The sequence below is a fragment of the Epinephelus fuscoguttatus genome, linkage group LG10 (genome assembly GCF_011397635.1).
Source record: "Epinephelus fuscoguttatus linkage group LG10, E.fuscoguttatus.final_Chr_v1".
NCBI classification, from domain to species: Eukaryota; Metazoa; Chordata; class Actinopteri; order Perciformes; family Serranidae; genus Epinephelus; species Epinephelus fuscoguttatus.
In genome coordinates this window covers 24,758,875-24,777,478 of record NC_064761.1, presented here as the reverse complement: position 1 = coordinate 24,777,478, position 18,604 = coordinate 24,758,875, and the positions used below count along the sequence as shown (strand labels likewise).

Below are 18,604 nucleotides of genomic sequence, written 5' to 3'. Positions count from 1 at the left end.
CTCCCTTACAGTCAGGAAAGGAAGGGTCAAATCTGTTAATGATTGGCCCCACTTCGCTGGACGAGGTGTGGAACTGGCCCCCGCTGCACTCACACTCCCCTGTTTTTCAATACGCTGTCCATCTGGCTAAACCGCTCAAAGCCTTTCCACCAGAAATGTGGCTTATACTTCTGTGAGAAACATAGTGGATCATTGTTCAAGTCTCTGCTTCACAAACCTCAAGTGGAAATACTTGATTCTCTTTTATGTATGGTATAAGCTACTTTAGGTGTTATATTAATGCGGTCTGTTCTCAAGTAATGCATTACATTTTGTATATATGAGCCAGTAATTCGATCACGTGAACAAGGCGTTTATTAGAGTAAAGAAGGAAGTAGGTTGGGGGTGTTAAGAACTGAGTGAACCCAAGAGAACTTTGAGTCATTTCAAACTACATCACCATATTTCTTTTCCTAAACCTAACCTACGCAACTTGACTTGTCTAAACCTAAAGACCCCAAACCATGTTTCCAAGGACGTAGGTTCCTTTCAACATCAGAGGGAACACATAAAATGGAAGGTTTGGGGGTCCTCCGTCAGAAAATTAAGGGCTTTCAACAGTTCCCTGCATTCTGGTGGTGTTTTGCACCACCAGAATGTGCAGTAAATGTCTTTGATTTTGTCAAAATAAAAAGTGCTCTGCTACTTTCACGTTTTATTGGCAGGTACAAATGCACGTTCTAAATATTGAGGGGGACATGTCCCTTGCATCCCACTCCCAGAGATCTACACCTGTGCATGTTCTTAACCTTAAAGCCGCTACAAGGAACGTTTAACTGGATATGCAAAAGTCTCTCGTTTCTGCTGACGTCTGTGCGTGACCTACAACAGCAAATGAGACCATCGGTGTGAAGATAAGCTATTTCTATATAGTGTATATCCATACCTTTAGGAAACTGTCTCCAGGTCCGCCCCAGGTCGCTTCCAGGACGAAACGACTTACGGCACTCAGACGGCACACGTCATCTTACCTAGCTGCTTAGATTTATATTGACTCATAAATAATCGCTATTCCTCCTCCTCGACCCGACGTCTGCGGGGAGTTAAAATAGCAGCAATCATCAGGTAAAAGTTCTGTGAAAGCACTGGACTCACCAACAGTCAGCCACGTCTCAATCACACAGAGAAAGCTCAATCCTCGGGAAGTCAGGAAATCCTTCAGGATAAACGTTTTGTTCGCTAGCGATCTAGCATTTACCAGCCCATTCCTGGCAGGAGCCGGCAGGTCCACGACGTTAGCTGTCCGGGGAGCCACACACAGAGGCTGCAGGTTGCGCAGATTCACCCCGCGCCAGCGGGGACAAGGAGAGCAGGGGCTGCGGGGCTGGAACACCTCATCCGGGTCGACGACAGGTACCAGCCAGGCGTCGACAGGGTCCAGAAAGTGCCGAGAAATAAAGAGGCGAGACACCGCTCCATACTCAGTCCAAGAAGCCGTGGAAGTGCTCGCCAAACAGGCCTTCAGCCTTACCAGCCGACCGCTGCGTTTACCCCGGTGGCAGTGGCGCTTGCGCCGGAGAGGTGGAGCGGGGGCACAGCAGAGGTGAGCTGGGATCCCCGATAGGAGCAGGGGCAAAGTTTTCCCGTCTTGTTGTTTCATTCATCCCCAAAACAAACACATGCACGAACCAGGTAAGCGTCTTTACGACAATACGCCCTAGAGCTCATGGGAAATGTAGGCTTCATTCCGGCAAAACACTATCGCTTTTGTTCACAGGGTCGCCAAAATCAGCTCAAAATGAAAGTTCCTTGTAGGGGCTTTAAGTTATTATGTCCTTAAGCAGAATCTACATGACTTTATATAATCTACGCAACTTTTCGTTATGTACGTAACATCATTCCATGGACATAGGTTTCAGGGGGGACTCAGGAGACACGTCCCCTTAAATATTCAGAACATGTGCATTTAGTCCCCCCTAATAAAAATACTGAAGCAGCAGATATGCAGGCATGTTTTGAATAACTCTAGAGCCTCATATTCATAGGTGTAGAGTTCAGGAGGGGTGGCGCAGGTGACACACCCCTCTCAATCTTTGCAGAGGACTTTAACATTGACAAAATAAAACACATTTACACCATAAATCGATGCAGAAAAGACACAAAACAAACATCATAATGCAGGAAATTACCTGTTTGGTGCTCAAAATTTTGAGGTGGTGGACCCCCAAGTTTCATGTGTCCCCCAAATGCATCATTCGTAGAGTGCTAATTTGTTAGATATCATACAAACCATTGTATGAGGATATGTTGGCTAATATCAATTACACAGTGAGACAAACGAACACTTTGATGTTTTGAACATCAAGGTACAAAGAAGTTAAAACATGTTGGGTATTTGTCCTTAAGTTGAGTATTTCCATTTTACTAGCTATCAATTAAATGTTATCTACCTGACAGCCGCGGTAAATGGTTACTGTGTAGGTTAATATTTTACAAAATACATCTTTGGCTCAAGAAATTTTATGTAAATGAACTGCACAGCAGTGAATAAAGTAGCTAAAATTATCTACACTTTGACCAACTGCAACATTAAAATGCTGTTTACACCACCATGCCTATATGATGATTTTACAATAATATACATAAAATAACACTCTAGAAAGGGTCAATACAGGGGTTTTAATACATCTGTACTTTTGCTTGTGACAGAGTGTACCTCATATTTCTATTTTTACGCAAGTAAAGGATTTGAATACTCCTTCCACCACTGCAGGAATTACACTAGATAATTCACAGGAATACAAAAACAAAACAAAAAAAATCTAAGACAATAAAAGTCCGTCAAATCTGTGATCCATGTAAAGTGGAAACTCGAGGCATACTGAAGCTGCACAAACAGTCCTCCCTTTGACGAGGAAAACACAGCTTTGAGTCTGATATGAATTATAATCCCTACCGTACTCCTTCCCTATTTTCAAGACAGATACACCAATATTCACACACATGGATGGATCCAACATTGAACAAATGAGACACAACAAAAACATGATGATTATGTTGTTTTTTCCCCCATCACATTGAATTACATCTTTCATGCCTCGACTTCAGCTCCCAAATGTCTCTGATCCAAGTTCCTCCCCGTCAAAGTCGTACATCCATTGCTCTTCTCATGTGTGATGGACAATGTTTACCATGGCCATGATAAACTATTTCCTCATAAACGATTTTGTCACGGCCTTCTGCTGGCTGTCATGTGGGATTCCGCCTGCAGACTAAAACAACCATAATTCACTGGGTGTATTTACCTCCTCAGAGGACAGAAGCTTGACAGATGATAAATGGCCACTGCTGACAATCATCAACACATACCGCCCTGTGTTTGCCTTGAGTATAAGTGGCGCCAGGACATGGAAATAAGACTTTGACATATCACACATGGGGAGAGAGACATGAAGAGAGGGAAAGAAAGAGAGAACAAGAAAGGAGAAAGAGAAGCTTGGTGAGCCACGGCTCTATTAGCAACTGGTTGAAATCTCTGATATGTATATTGAGCATGTTTGTTTCTCCGTTTCCTCGTGTGTTGACTGTGTAATATTTCCCTACTGTGAATGGATTGATGCTGTACATGCAGACCCAGCGGGGGAGATGCACAGCTGTAAATTGAAGATGTTTTTTTTCTCCCTGCTGCTTCTGTGCGGTATAGTCTTTCAGCATATGAGCGCATGACTCAGAAGATAACACAGTCTGGGTGATGAATGTGTGCCTCCTTACAGCATATTTTTGTATAGAGATGTTTCCACATGGCCTAATGACATGTAGAAAAGTCACCTGCTGCACAGCCTGTGAAATCTGTTTTTTTCTCTGTATATGCGGCTGGTGACAGCGTGCATATAGTAGCTCTTTGACTGACAGGGTGGGCTGATGGTTAGAAAGACTCTTCTGTAACTGAAGCTCTCTGCTAAAGTAATTGTGTCCATCAAATTCCATAGATCCTTGAGGAAAAGCACCAACGCCTCGTGCTACCTTTACACTGACTGGAAGCTTTAGCAAATGCAAACAACGTAATACATACTGATTCTAAGCAGATTCTGAGTATGTATGTATGTATGTGTGAAAAGTGACAAAGTCTGCTCAGAGCAGACAGTATACATACTAAATGTGGTAAATTTTTGCATGTGCTGCTGATGCACACTATTCTCCCACAATGTAATGCGCAAAGGAAATGAAAGAGCAGCTCACATCTGAAAAACATGAATCTTTGAAAAAACATTTTAGACTTCTATTTGTGTAATTTACACTTCAAAGTTTCAGTCTGATTGACAGCACACATCACACATATAATTTACTGTTCGAATTAAATGGTAAAATGAGTTGTATACTGATGTTTAGCAGGTCTAATGTTGAATGAATAACACTGAGGAAAGCCTCGGGCTGAAACACGTCCTCTTCCTTTTGCTGCTGTGCATGATTAAAAGTATTATATGCTTAACTGTGAGTGTTAGCAGCTTCATTTGCTATTTCAGGTATAATGTTTGCCACGTTGACTGTATCAGAATAATGTGTTATCATGCTAACACTCGATAATTAGCACTCAACATAAAATGCAGCTGAGGCTGCTTGGAGTGTCAGTTCTGCAGGTATTTGCAACTAAAGTATTAGACTAATAAGAATTCTGACCTAATGGTGGAAATTAAAGGATCATCATTGCTGTTACAGATCATCCAGAGGGGAACATGAATATCTCTATCTATTGCATACCATTCAATAAAAAAGTTGCTGAGAAACACCAAAACTGCCAACCCTTATTGTGTTGCTGGAGGAAAAGTTAATGGATCAACAGAGTAGGGTTCATACTCAGAGGACCATGACTGTCTGTTCAGAAATTCATGGCAATTAATCTCATTGTTGCTGAGATATTTCAATGCTGTTAGTTTGGCTAATAAAGGTTAAAAAATATATATACTTTATGTCACTGTGTCACAAAGATTCGCGACGAGACGAGTAAAGGTAAAAACCTGCTGGTTCACCCCAATGCAGCTATATAAGATGATGTATCATCTCAATGCAACAACTCTCTGTACTTCGGTTCTGATTCCATTCTGATTTTCAGCTTCTTAAAATATGAATGAGGATAGTGATAGTGAGGTACTGGCTACAGTTGCATTTGTAGTAGTAATGAAACGATGAAAACATAAACAAAACTAGCATCAGATGGACTGTATTCAAAATAAATACGCCATTAAAATATAAATAACCACCACCAATTATTTAGCCAGTGAGAATGTGTGTGGGGGCCACGCAAGTAGCAGCAACCCGCCATCCGACATCGCAAGGACAGAAACCGACGGCTTGGCAGGGATGGAGCACCTGCCGCAGCAAGCGAGCACGCCATCTGCGGTCACTTTGACTTGACCAGCAGACTTCACTACAAGCCGATTGGCTGTTTTAACAGATGATGTGCTTTATGTTCTAAAACCAGCTGCCGGGGAATTGACCAGCTGAGTTGCAGGTGACACCATCAGCCAGCTTGAGTCAAACTCAGATCAGTTCACACCGCTGTAACATTTCTCTGCAATGTTCTAAAACTGTTTTGTCTCATCACAAATTATTGGTCTGAACTGGGCTTCAGATAGTTGATGCAAAAGACGCACTCGTGAGCCACGCTGAACTCACAAGAATATTTGGTTTATTTACACATTACAGTATACAGTATACCAACATCTGCATCCCACCTACCCGGCCCTCCTGGGAGACTGGCCAACACACCAAGAGCGCAAAAGAATAAAAAATTAATACTCAAATGTCAAATGCTAAAATAAAATTATTAAAATCAAGACTTAATAGTGTTTCTATGAAGTTATGGTTATCACTTACAGGCATTAAGTTATATTTCTTATAATGTTGACATTATTATAGTAGCTTCCCTAACCAAGCTCAGAGTGGTTTATCTGAACTTCTCCAACTTTAAATGAATCATTACCTCAACCCAGCAGCGATCCATAGGGTGGGAGCTAGATTTCCAATTACATAGAATGAGACGTCTCGCTTAAAGCCATTAGAAAGCAACTGCTTGGGCCCGGGCTTGAGAGAGATTCAGATCTCTGTGAGCATTGCCAAAATCTGCCTGACTTGGCTCTGGGTCTATGGCCTTGTCACACATGTACCACAGTGTTTCTAAGACCACAGGGCAAAACTGCCTCATATTTGGGCAAGCCCAAAATGAATGAGGGTTGCTGGGTCTCGGTTGCACCATTGACAGGTTGGGTCAGATTCTGGACAGAGTTGGGCGAGCCTACTCCTGGAGAGCTGCAGTCTGTGCAATATTTTAAATTGGCTCAACTGTGTCTGACACGTATGGAGGTTGTGTGGATCAGTGCGATGGATGATTTCTAGATTTCATCCAAGATCCTCTCAACACAATCATCCTCCCGTTTTAATTTGAGGAGGGTGAGCCCACCAACAGCAAAACATCATAAATCAGAGATGTAGAGCATTGCTCAACAGTCCTCCAACTCGCTGGTAGGCGTTTGAGAAGGGAATGTAGTGAGTTTTTTCTTTAACAAAGTGTCTGCATCGGAGGTACCTGAAAATTGAGATTGCAGAATGCCGAATCCTCTGACTATCTGAGCAAAAGACATGAAAATATTGTCTTTGAACAAGTCTGTCACCTTCCTCAGGCCATTTCTGGACCACCGCTGGAATGCTCTGTCCAACCTTGAGTGTGTAAATAGTAGGTTACTGGTGAATGGCATACAGGAGAAAGCTTGTCTCAGCCCAAAGTGGGTCCTACACTGTGCCCAGTTTTTTAACGAGCCTTTAATAATAGCATTTCCTGCAACCATCAAATTAATAGATGGCAGAGCGCAGACTAAGGATCCCAAGTTTGCAGGGCCATGAAAGCTATGACAACAATTTTAAATGCAGTTCTACTTTTTTAACCTCCAAATGACTGCTTTTAAAACCAAACCATGTGTTTTTTTTCTTCCAGTAAACATGCCTGTGCAACATGTTTTGAATGTACCTCCATCCCTCCACCATGAAACAAGGATAATTCCTAATCATCAAGCCTTTCATCCAGGTAAAGTACACCCCTGAACACAATATTAATTAGCACCAGGTCTTTGATCTTCTTCTAACAAGGAAGTGTGCAGTGTTGAGAGTTTTAAAGTGCAGAAAAACACCACTTTTTATGGATTGAGGTCTAAGCTATTTTCCCCAAATTTAGCCGTCTCATTGCAGCTGCAGCTTCCCTCGGTATTGCACGTGGAGTTACATCTGTGGACGATACTATTCTTGGTAACCTCGCCCAAAAATGCTGTGCTGCATCTTGGGTAAACTAATGTGGCCTTGGATGGCATTTAGCCTTTCACTGTAGAAAAAAAAGACAATTATAGTTTTCATCTATGCAACACTGAAGAAGCACTATTAAATCTATTGAAGTGCTATTGGAGTGTCTTTGTACTTTGTCCTCCTTCTTCCTCTATGTGCCACACATTATCTATTTGTCAGAGAATTAGGAGATTAGTCATGTCAGACCTTGCTTCCTTTGTGGGCTATCGGTGAATTAGGCGCTGTGAAGGACGTTTTCACCAGCCAGCAGTGAAAGGATCCTTCATGTCTGCATATATTTCCCACACATACTTTGCTTGCTAGTTGGGCACTCATAGGGAGTCTACAGCTGTTCCCTACCCTCAACCCTGCCAACTATCATTACGATGGATCTGAAACCTAACACTTGGTTGCATTTGGCTTATGCATGAAAACGTATTCCTTGTTTATTTAAGTCTAACAATTACAGAGCCATTAACATGGTGTGATTTTAACATCCAAACTTCAGAAGAAAATTCAATTCACCCACAAAATTGAACTTTTCCACCATATGAAACTCAATCTTTCCCTTTAGACAGTTTCAATAGGGTCAAAGTCAACAGCATGACATGTGGAGGCACTTCGGCAGAAAGTTAGCGATGCATCTCATATCCAAATAGTTTGAAAAGGGCTCTGAGGATTTAGATCACTGTCAAGATACACTATATTTGATTTGTTCAATTTCACCCCTGTGAAAATCCAAAGAACAGGCCGTTTCCAGAATGTCAATGTTGTGTATCATAGCCATCATAATGCTTACATATCCTGCTTCAGGACTCTAAGGTCTCTTCAGAATCCCATGCACACGGATGATTCCCAGAGATATCCTGGGGATATTGGATTTCCCCGGCAGATGAAACTATTTGTGACCAATATGTCAATTTTTTCCAGTCTGTTTGCAAGGGAGAGGGGCAGGGTAGGCAGGTTCTGACATCTCTCAGCCTAAGCAGACACATGTTCTGCTGACCAGCAAAAGCCTTACGTCCAGATATGGAGAGATTGCTCTGTGGCAATTTATTAACATCCTGTCCAGGTGACAGGGTCAGCTCAAGACCTGGCTCACTCGCATTTGGAGCAAATTTAAGCGTGGCACTGCTCCCTGCCATCAGATTTGCTGCACAAATCCACTACAGTATTTTAGATATTACGCAAGTTGTGATTAACATGCATGAGATAAAATATAAAAAAGACTTACTAATGAACTGAAATGCACTCTGCTATCTCGGGTCAGTGTTATATTTGCCAAAATTCAATTCAGTCAGACAAGATATGAAAGATGTTCGAGATTTCATTAAGGTATTAGAATAATAATTTAAAAAATACAGACAAAAATAGCTGCCTCCAGATAAATCACCCAAAGATAACATTTCCAGATCGATCAGTGCTGGCAGCAGCCCAGCACTCAGTGAGCGTATCTACTTTTCACAGGGCATTTCTGTTCAGACTGATGTATACAGGAGCAGGCAGCCAGATGCAGTCGTTGTCGGCTCCTCTGTGTCGTTCTCTGTTCCTCTGTCTGACCTGAGAAAAAAAAGGACTTATTGGCTCTGTAAATGAAATCACTTGCTTGTGACACAAAGTGTGCCTCCCAGAATTTGTATATTGTGCCAAGTTTCATTAAATTCACTTTAAAATAAGGGGATACTTGCAGTGCTCCCCATTTAGTCACATCACTTTAAAATGGTTAATGTTGAGAGGTGACACCCGCTACCGCAGCCGTGACATGTCTGTGCTGAACCATTGTCGTGGTCCAGCTCTCTGTCACTGTTAATTTTCCACAAGTCTCTTATTTACTCTAAATCTAGACAGATCATCACCACTTAAAACGAGTTCCTGAGCGTGCCTCTATTTAGCATAGTAACATAAACATGTTTTATTCAAATGACGAGCGATAAGAGCACGGGAGGAAGCCATATTCCCCTTAGTGCCAGCAGGCAGGCACGTAGACAGATCTAGCCTCGCTGACTAAATTGTGCTTTTTTTTCTGAAAATTGGCAAGCTCTGGCTCACTAGAGGCACACTATGGTGTTGTCAATAACAATGACTGCCTGTGGCTTATTTATTTTCTTATCAGCTTTAATCAGCCTGTGTTGACAGTGACATCTGCGCTCAGCAATATCCAAATGCTACCAGTTAAGATCCATGTACATATTTGTGTTGTTTTGTGTCATATGGCTGTGGTGTATAATTGGAAATTTGTGTTTGAAGATACAATTGACCGTCTAATTTTGGGTATAGACACATACTGTATGTTCTTAAAGAGCTTCGGTGATGCTGTATATTGAGAGTGTGTCATTAGGGATCTGTTTTGACCCACAGCAACACAAGCCTGCAAATACACAGATGTTTATGTTTGTCTATCAAATCCATTCTGGTGTATCTTTTATCTTTTGGCCTGCTATCCTAGAACCAAAAAAAGAACTATTTAAAAAATATTTTATATGAAAGAATATAGTCATTTTAAATCTTAACTTGGGAGTTATTAAATAGAACAACTATAGGCTATTTAAGAAAAGTTATTTCCTGTAAAATACTGAATAATAAAAAGGTTATTCACCTCAGATTTCATAGTTGACGAATGAGTGAAAGTTGAATAAAAAGACTCTGGCCTTTTGCCCTCTAGTCTCTATCTGAACAGATAGCTGCTGGTTTTGGACAGCTGTATGACTGACTGCATCTCCACTGAGGAGCACATTTTTCCACTTTTCTGCCCGGCTCAACTGCTGGGTATGCCGAGAGGCGTTTGTCTGTCTGGAGAAGCGACGCTGGACTTGTGGGCAAATGTGTGTGTGTGCGTGTGCGCTGTCGGGTCTGTGTAGTGTATGTGTATCGTCCATGTCTACCTCTCTCACTTGCTGAAACATATCCGTCCAAATTTGACAGCACGGGGGCAGACAGCCATGTTGCAGAATTCTGATCATTTAAATGCTCAGAGGTCTGCTTGAATAGCAGAGGTGTTAAAAAAAAAAAGAAAGACACATGGAGAGGAAGATAGAGAGCAGCCCTCCGCATGCCTCCATATCACATAAGGGACTGCCTGCCACTTTCCTCTGAAAAATAATGCTCACTTGTCAATCTTCCAAGAGCCAGTCAGATAGCCGCCAGTCCCATGGAGACCTATTGAGGTGTATGCTTTGTTTCATCTGGGGCACGCCTCAGAGGAGATCAGGACTGTTGTATCTACGAATTGCCTCCAAAATATAGGGTAGGAAAAAAGGGGCACATTTGATAGAACCCTTGAGCTGATGTGCGATCTAACTTCAGTTTAATGGACAAAATATTCATTTGCTTGAACAGAAAATGACACAATTAAATGTGATATGCATTTAAAGTAAAGCTGGGAGCTATGTTCATTTTGACATTTTTTCTAATGATGGTATTACATCTGAAACTTGATTTAAAAAAAGCTAAAAAGATATGGCTAAAGATACGTAGCATTTACATCCTGCAGATAGCACTATACTTTGTGTAAAACCCTATTTGAGCTGCTATCTAATAGCACAATTGTCCCTGAACCTTTTTAAGAAATTATATTTATCACTGCCCTAATTACTTAAATTACTGTCTGATGATAAATCGGCTAGCACATGGTTATGTACACAAAGGCACTGCATTCCTCCAGAAAAAGCTATTCTCTGTAGTCCATGGCACAAACTATAAAGGTGTCAAGTGATTTATCTATGCGGCAATGCAAATAAAGAAAAACATACCCAGCAGCTTGAGGACGAGGTCTGCATATCTGTCCACACAAACATTTCCATGTCACTTTGAAATACACTTCCTATTACAGTTTCATGATGCATAGCACCGAAGCAAGCAGAAAACCTTACTTGCATAACTGTTGGAAACATAACTTTTACAGCCAGAAAGGCTTTTTTTTCCTAAATAAAGTGAACAGCTAATGACAATGCTCTAACAAGTCCAGAGCAGCCGACCGTGCCTTCAGCCTGCAGCGACCGCGTTGAAAGAGATTCTGTCCTAAACATCCCACGGGTCGTCTTAAATGAGGAGGTTTATATCAGTGTATCTCGCACAGACAGAAAGATTGAATGTTTTGCAAATTATTCACAGGGATTATAAATCACGGCGGTGTCAGGGTTTCCAATGATGGGAGAGGATGCTTCCTCATTCCTTAATACAAATGACACGGAAAACAACAGCTGCAGCAATAAAATGCTCCGCCATAAAAGAAGGATAAATAAATGTACAAAAAGGAAAAGCCGGGGCTCATCATTAAACATGTCGAGTATCTCAATGTCATCTCAATGACTTGATGCCTGTTTTATTGTTGTCTTGGCTTGTCTCGGTCTTGTGTATTCAATTGCCTAATTCATTTATCTCATTCATGTCTTCTTTATGTTTATCTTATTAGATTTTAATTGTTATTGTTTCCATGTCTGTAAAGCACTTTCTCACACTCTTGAGAAGTGTTTGTGTTTTTGTTTGTTTGGGTTTTTGTGTACCTTGCCTTGCAGAGATGTACAATCCAGAGTGACTGAAGAAGATTTCAACATCTTGATATTGGTCAGTCAACAAAATGCACAGCTTTATGTGACAGCTTCATATTTCTCAAGAATCCAGGTGTCATGAAGTGACACATTTTAATAATGATGGTATTTTTATAAACAGCACATTCCCAGATACACTCTGAGAAACACATTGGCTTGATGGTTTACCAGAAGCTGCTGGCAGATGGAAGAATATTTAAAACATTGAAAGCTTTAGTGTTAAAGGGTTTAAAAAAGAAATGTACAGCCTTCTATCTATCCCTTCCAGTAGAACAGCATGGGACCTTATTTCAGAAAAACAAATGTGTTTAGCAGCAACAGAATATTTTGATCTTGTTTGAATTGTGCCATGAATTACATATATCATGTCTGGCAATTTAGAAGTTAATTTTGCAAGTCAAGAAAGTCGCAGTTTGTCGTAAGACTGTGAATGAGCTTATTAGAAAGAGGACACAAGTCGTGTAGGTAACATCAGATCTTTGTCTCTTACTGAAGCTATGATGCATGTGCATTTTGTTCTGGGATGTACTCACACAAGTGAAGGGTCTTGCTTGTTTTTTCACTTCCCGGCTGATAAAAAGACCAGCTGTGCGTTCCAATAGCCATACTATATAGTATGCCAGAAAAAGCTTTAGTATGTCCTAATACACAGTATGTCAAATGCAGTATGCCAAAAATACCAGGATGTTCTACTTCGTGCGGTCCGATTTTGCAGTATGCAAGCCAGCATGCTTTTCTGCCTATTCTGACCCACAATCCTCTGCTCAGCAGAGACATCGACTGAAACGCAAACAGATGACAGCTGTTTGACAGCCCGTTGGCTGCTGTCAGAAGTCCCTATGACAGATGGCAGCGTATTCAAGTAAATGATGACCAGTCGAATAGTAATAATAGGAATATAAATTGTTTAAGTGAACAAAAAAATATCAAAAATAAATATCACAAACAACAGGATATAACTATGAACATAACGACAGAGAACTGCAGATGTAATTTCACTGTCGCGAATATAATGTTAGAATCTACAATCTGTACAGTTATAACTTTAAAGTTAAACTACATACATTGCAAAGTAACAGCAGAGCTCTCTTGGGTTGATCTCTGTCTGTGGAGAAGTAGTATGTCCAAATCGTGTGCCTACTGCGTGCAACAGTATGTACTTTTTAAGGGCAGCTGCAGTACCTACTAAAAGTAAAAGGAAAAGTATGCGATTTAGAGCACACCCCAGGAGTTGCTGGATAAAACACATCCGGTAAGATAGCGTTGCATTTGCGTATAGAGTACAGCTATGTTGCCCAGCTTACTGACTAGCTGGTGTCGGTGTTGTATACTGGGAGATGAAAGCTATAGTTCACCAAGCAGTTTAACACTAAACTACCACAAACTGAGACGTTCTGTACTTGCAAAATTATCTTTTACATTGACAAACATCATATGTGTAATTCTACTACAATTCAAACAGCATAAAAAATTATTTGTGTTTCCAAAATAAGGTACTATAGGGGGCAACAGAAGAGGAGGGGCTGTCACTTTTTTGGATTGTTTTAATTATTTACAGCCTAATCTTTTGTCATAACTTAAAATGTACACTGTCCTGTTCATTTGTGAGTGGGAGACTAACAGCAGACATGACATCAGATTTGTTGTTGCGGTAATATAAAATGCTCTGGTGTCCGTCTTAGCACGGCTTGCTAGTTTCTTCGATATTAAAGAGAACAACAATAACATCATTTGCTGCAGGCAACGGGGCACAGAGTGACAGTCAGTGCAGTAAGTGAACTTCTTCCCCTTCCAACATAATTACCAAACAGATTTTGCCTATATTGGACAGCTGACAGTGTAGATGAGGACAGAAAACATGGGGCGAGAAGAAGGGGGAACGACCCCGGCCAGTTTTAGACCAGGAGAGTTGCGGTTGTTTGCTTCTGAACCACTAAGCCACTGGACAGTTTTAAACAGCCATGTTTAAATAGTGGTTTGAATTTCATATAAAAAGTGATCACCCTGTTGTACTTTTATAAATCCACTGGCTCAATATTGATGCTACAGTACAACATGTTGTCTATTGAAGCCTTCTGTCGAGGACTCTCAAAGGCAGAAATATAGTTAAAATAAAGTTATGAAACACAAACTTTGGACAACAGCAGCAGTGACACAGGTGACACAGGATAACAAGGAAGGATGAAAGAATTTAAGAAATCTTTCATGCTTTAGACCGATCTTGAAAAAAAACGTGACCGTGAGACATATACACACAACCATCTTACAATTCATAGATTTATTTTCTCTACCTGAATATGCCTGTTCAGGGTTTGTCCATTGTGCATCCATCTCAATCCAATTGAGCCAGAGGACAGGAAAACACTTCTGAACAGCTGCCAGTCCATCACAGGGCTAACACCTAAGACAGACAAACACATTCAAAGTCATATCTACAGGCTGTTTATTTACCGATTTCACTAAGACTTCATGTCTTTCGAGTATGAGTGGGCACAGAGGAAAGTCACTTTCAAATGTGGAAATGTTTGAACACACACACACACACACACACACACACACACACACACACAGAAAATAGTCAGACCCTGGATGTTTGGGAGGCGACAGTGTTAACCGCTGAGCCACCACTGTAACTAAACCAATCCCACTATATTTTGGATCTTAATCCAAACCAATGTGCTGCTTTATTATTTCAACAAATATTTTTCTGCACTTTAGTACACTGTGACCTTAATCCTCCAGTCTGAATCACAACATAAAAACTCCAAGAACCAAAGTTCCTGTAGGTTTTTTCTCTCCCCTGTGACAGCAGTGATAAAATGGCTAATAAATGACTGATGAGGGACGATATTCTCCAACAGTCACTCCCTCCCAAGGCGAGTGTCACCCCGTGTCTCTCTCCATTTACTGCACTTTGTCATTATGCAAGGCAGCAGCTGAGATGGTTAACTACACTAAGGCCGGGTGAGAACGTGTGGTGACTCTGGCTAATGAAGGTGAAACACAATGACACTTCATTTCCACATTAGCCTCCCTCTTTCCTCTCTGCATTTTCCTCTGCGGCTTCACAGCGACCCGATCCTCCCCACTCATCTGTGTCCTGCGACGGCTCCAAAGACAAGCTCACATGCACACACTCATGCTTTTATTAATATACCTACGATGACTGGCTATATTCTTTATATAGCATCAAGCAGACATTTGCAGCAGAAATGCACTGCAAACAACAAGTCGCATCCTTTAACCGTCAATGACGTTCTCTTGAATTGTAAAAACAGTCTAACCTTTAGTTTGAGGTTGTGCTGTGGTTGGCTTGTGGCAGTGTAACAGTGCGATACAAAAAAAGACAGCAGCTATTTTCTAGCAGCATCGCAGCTTAAAGTGGCGAAGCTTTGCCAGGCAAAGCTGCATGCCATATGTGGTATTTTCAAGATTCACATGAAAATCAGTCCTTTCACTTGTGATTTGCTGCATTTCAACTACAGATGTCTGCAGGTTCTAATCCTGACTTTAACCTAATGCTAATTACGACCTTAAAGCAGTAGTTCTGATTTTGTGACATTTTGCCTTATTACCTAGAAGTAAGACACACAATTGGCAGTGATTTTTTTTTTTTTTCTGGTCTCGATGTACACTTAGAAACAAGGGTGTAGGTTTCATTTCAACACTGGTAGGGACAAATATGAATTGGGGGTGTTTGGGATCCTCTCCAAGGAAATTTTAAGCACCAAACATGTAATTTCCTACCTTCTGGTGAGTTTTTATGCATGAATTTGTGCTTTTTCTACATCAAACTACAGTTGAAATGTCTTTAATTTCACCAAAATAAAGGTCCCCTGCACCTTTCATGTTGTATCTGGGAGGACAAATGCAAACACGTCCCCTCTTAAACCTAATTTGAAAGGTATGCTGAATGGTGTTATTACCCTGGATCTAAATACACCATAAAAGATAAAGCTGGTGATGTTCTATGTTTTTGTTACAGTATGACAGCTGTAGTTTTTAGTTTGTCTGACACAAAGTGCATTTGTTGGGGACTATTTTCAGCCCTGTATTTGGTGCTCTAGCAAGCATTTATGGCGGCAGTACAATATATGTGTAAATCAATAAACTACAGTGCTTGTGTTCATCACAATGAAGGGACCTGATGTTGCACAGTGCAACACTGTGGCTCACTGATGTGATTTTAATTGTTTTTGGACAACACAGAACGTCTAAGGCACAGAGAAATAAGCTATTATGCCTTGAATACATCTTTGTTTGTAGGATCAATTCAGTGTTGGCTTGCCTTGTCATGTGATTCATTTATGAGAAATATACAGAATATTACTAGAGTGCAGAACAGCTGAAGGTAGTGATTTAATGTTGAGTCTTATATGAAACATGTGACACTATCTGATACATTAAATGTCATCTCAGAACTACACTAACATAAGAATTGATACTAAATTGAGAATTTACTGAAGGACTAAAGGAGAACACATACCTCTCCTAAGGTGCTTGCTTGCATGTAGACATCTGAGGAAGGACTCGGGCCTCATGCAGCAACACTCTCTCAAATTTCTGTTATATTTTCTCTTAGTTTTCTGTTGAGAGAACAAAATAAGAGAAGTCAACTCCAGATGCACCAAACGCTCTCAGCCATCCAAATCTGCTCTTCCCCAGGTGTGCTGAAAGATGAATCCCACTCGATCATAAATTGGAGGCGCGTGGCCGAAGTTTGTTATTAGCAGAGGTAACGCCCCCTAAACACTACATTAGGGCAGGTGCTGTGCCATGTGCAAATACTCTGGCACATGTCCAAGAATTGGAGAGATGCAGGTGTGGAGGCATTTGACCAGTGCGTCTCTCCTAAATTGAGGCTCAGGAGTATTGCGCAAATCTAAAAGCAGTGCTCCTGGCAATCCGAACAGCTCAGCAGCCATTCATCCGTCTCACCAAATAGATCTGTGTGATCTCTGCAAGCATGTTCTCTGCATAAGGTCTGACCAAAGAATCCAAGAGTAGTATGTGAGTTGTTCAGAAGCTGAATGCACACAATATGATTCAAGGGTTTTTATTTGATGATGACATCAACTCACCATTCTGTTTTTCTATCTGTATCAGTCTGGATTCAGTGCCACCTTGCCTAGTATCCAGAAATTAAAATCCACCCGGGCCAATCAGGGATCAGGATACAGAATGTTGAGCACACATCATCATCAGGATGGTCGTAGAAGCCTAGTCTTAATTGGGATCAGTAGGCCAACAGCATTTAATAGCCCACAAATTCAATAATCCGATCATTACACAATCAACCGTACCTCTCAATTTTAGGTGACAACCCTTGGTGTGTACCTAAATGCTGTGAAGTATGGTTATTTAACTAACCACAAATCAATCTGAACTTGTGTGTTGTTTTAAATATGAAAGATTAATGAAACTAATAAAACAAAACAAAATGCAGGCTCTTAGTGCAAGTTAACATAAATCCTGTGTCCAAAGTAAACGGGGTTAATTTGAAACTGCACCTTTATTTCCTGCATTTATGCCATCTGTCTACATTAAGCATTTTACCCCCTGAAAATGTGAAAGTATTTCTCTGTCAAATTCTTTAAAGAGCAAATGGAAATATTATGCTTGTCTTACTTTGCCGCAATTCTATAATTGCTGGTGAAGCCCACAAATCAAAATATCTTATTTATTAGAAGGACACTTTTAATGGAATATGAACGAATATGAATAACTTGCAGGGTTATCGAGGACTGGACACATTTTGATTATATGACAGCTTCAGAGGTAATGTAGGGAGTCTACACTTTTTTTCATTTCTCTCGTTTACCAAACCAGTAAATCTCAAAGAATTACTGTCTTCTTTGGTGCTCTTAGTTTAAGGAAAATGAACTGAACGACTACATTGTGCATCTAACCAAGGTAACAATATGTAGCACCTCCATATTAACAAAAGTTTAAATATTTATATTAGTATGTGTACTCAAAGCATCCAGCTAATGTAAGATCAAGTGGGTAGCCAACAACCCGGTTTTGTACATCCAAAGAACTTCTATAGAAATGAACTGCTTGCCAACCAGACCAGGTGTCTCACTGAGACAGGCCCTTTCTATAAAACACTTCTGAGGAAACAGGTCTACCTTCCATGAAATAAATAATGTAGGAAGTGGCTGCTTCACCTTTCTATCATTCAGCCAATAGTAGCTAGCGTACGTTAGCTAGCCTGCGTACGTTAGCTACCGTTAGCTAGCTAGCTAAGATTTGTTTATGTAATAGCTTAATAAAAGACGATATTGTGCGACGTGATAAAAATGTGACAAGCTGCGCAATATTCGGAAGTAAATGTGGCGACTTTTATTCACAGGGAATCCAGTTGGTTGTACAATTAATCGTTAAATATTACATGGACTTAATAGGGCTGAACTTACCCCACAGAGCCCTCAACGGTCCGCAGCAAGTGTCACATGACAGGGGTCAGAGGGCACCGCCTTGCGTCATGTATTTTTATTTTATATTTTTCAATATATGTAATTTTTTTATTCTAACTTTAATAATTATGGGCTAGTTGTATTTCTCTTCCCCAACAATTAAAGTAAAACTGTTTTTTTTTTCCTCCAAAAGGGGCAGCTCAGTCCAAGAGGACAACCCTGGCTCGTAGCGGTGTTGCACCAAATTCGGGGCCCAATGCACAAGCAGTCTGTATGGGCCCACTGCCCTCCTCTCTTGATCCATGTCTCTCTCACACGCCTTTCGAATTT

At 40.8% G+C, this 18,604-nt stretch overlaps 1 long non-coding RNA gene across 2 annotated transcripts; it reads right to left on the bottom strand.

Annotated features, from left to right (window-relative positions):
- Positions 1-2,953: 2,953 nt before the first annotated feature.
- LOC125895469 (uncharacterized) lies at positions 2,954-18,310 on the bottom strand. Of its 2 annotated transcripts, none has more exons than XR_007450180.1 (4): positions 18,275-18,310; positions 16,342-16,441; positions 14,147-14,256; positions 2,954-3,251 (listed from the first exon to the last, which is right to left on the bottom strand). It is a non-coding gene; the product is annotated as an uncharacterized LOC125895469 (long non-coding RNA). The 2 variants fall into 2 exon arrangements; XR_007450179.1 differs by lacking the exon at positions 2,954-3,251 and adding an exon at positions 8,645-8,868.
- Positions 18,311-18,604: the final 294 nt, after the last annotated feature.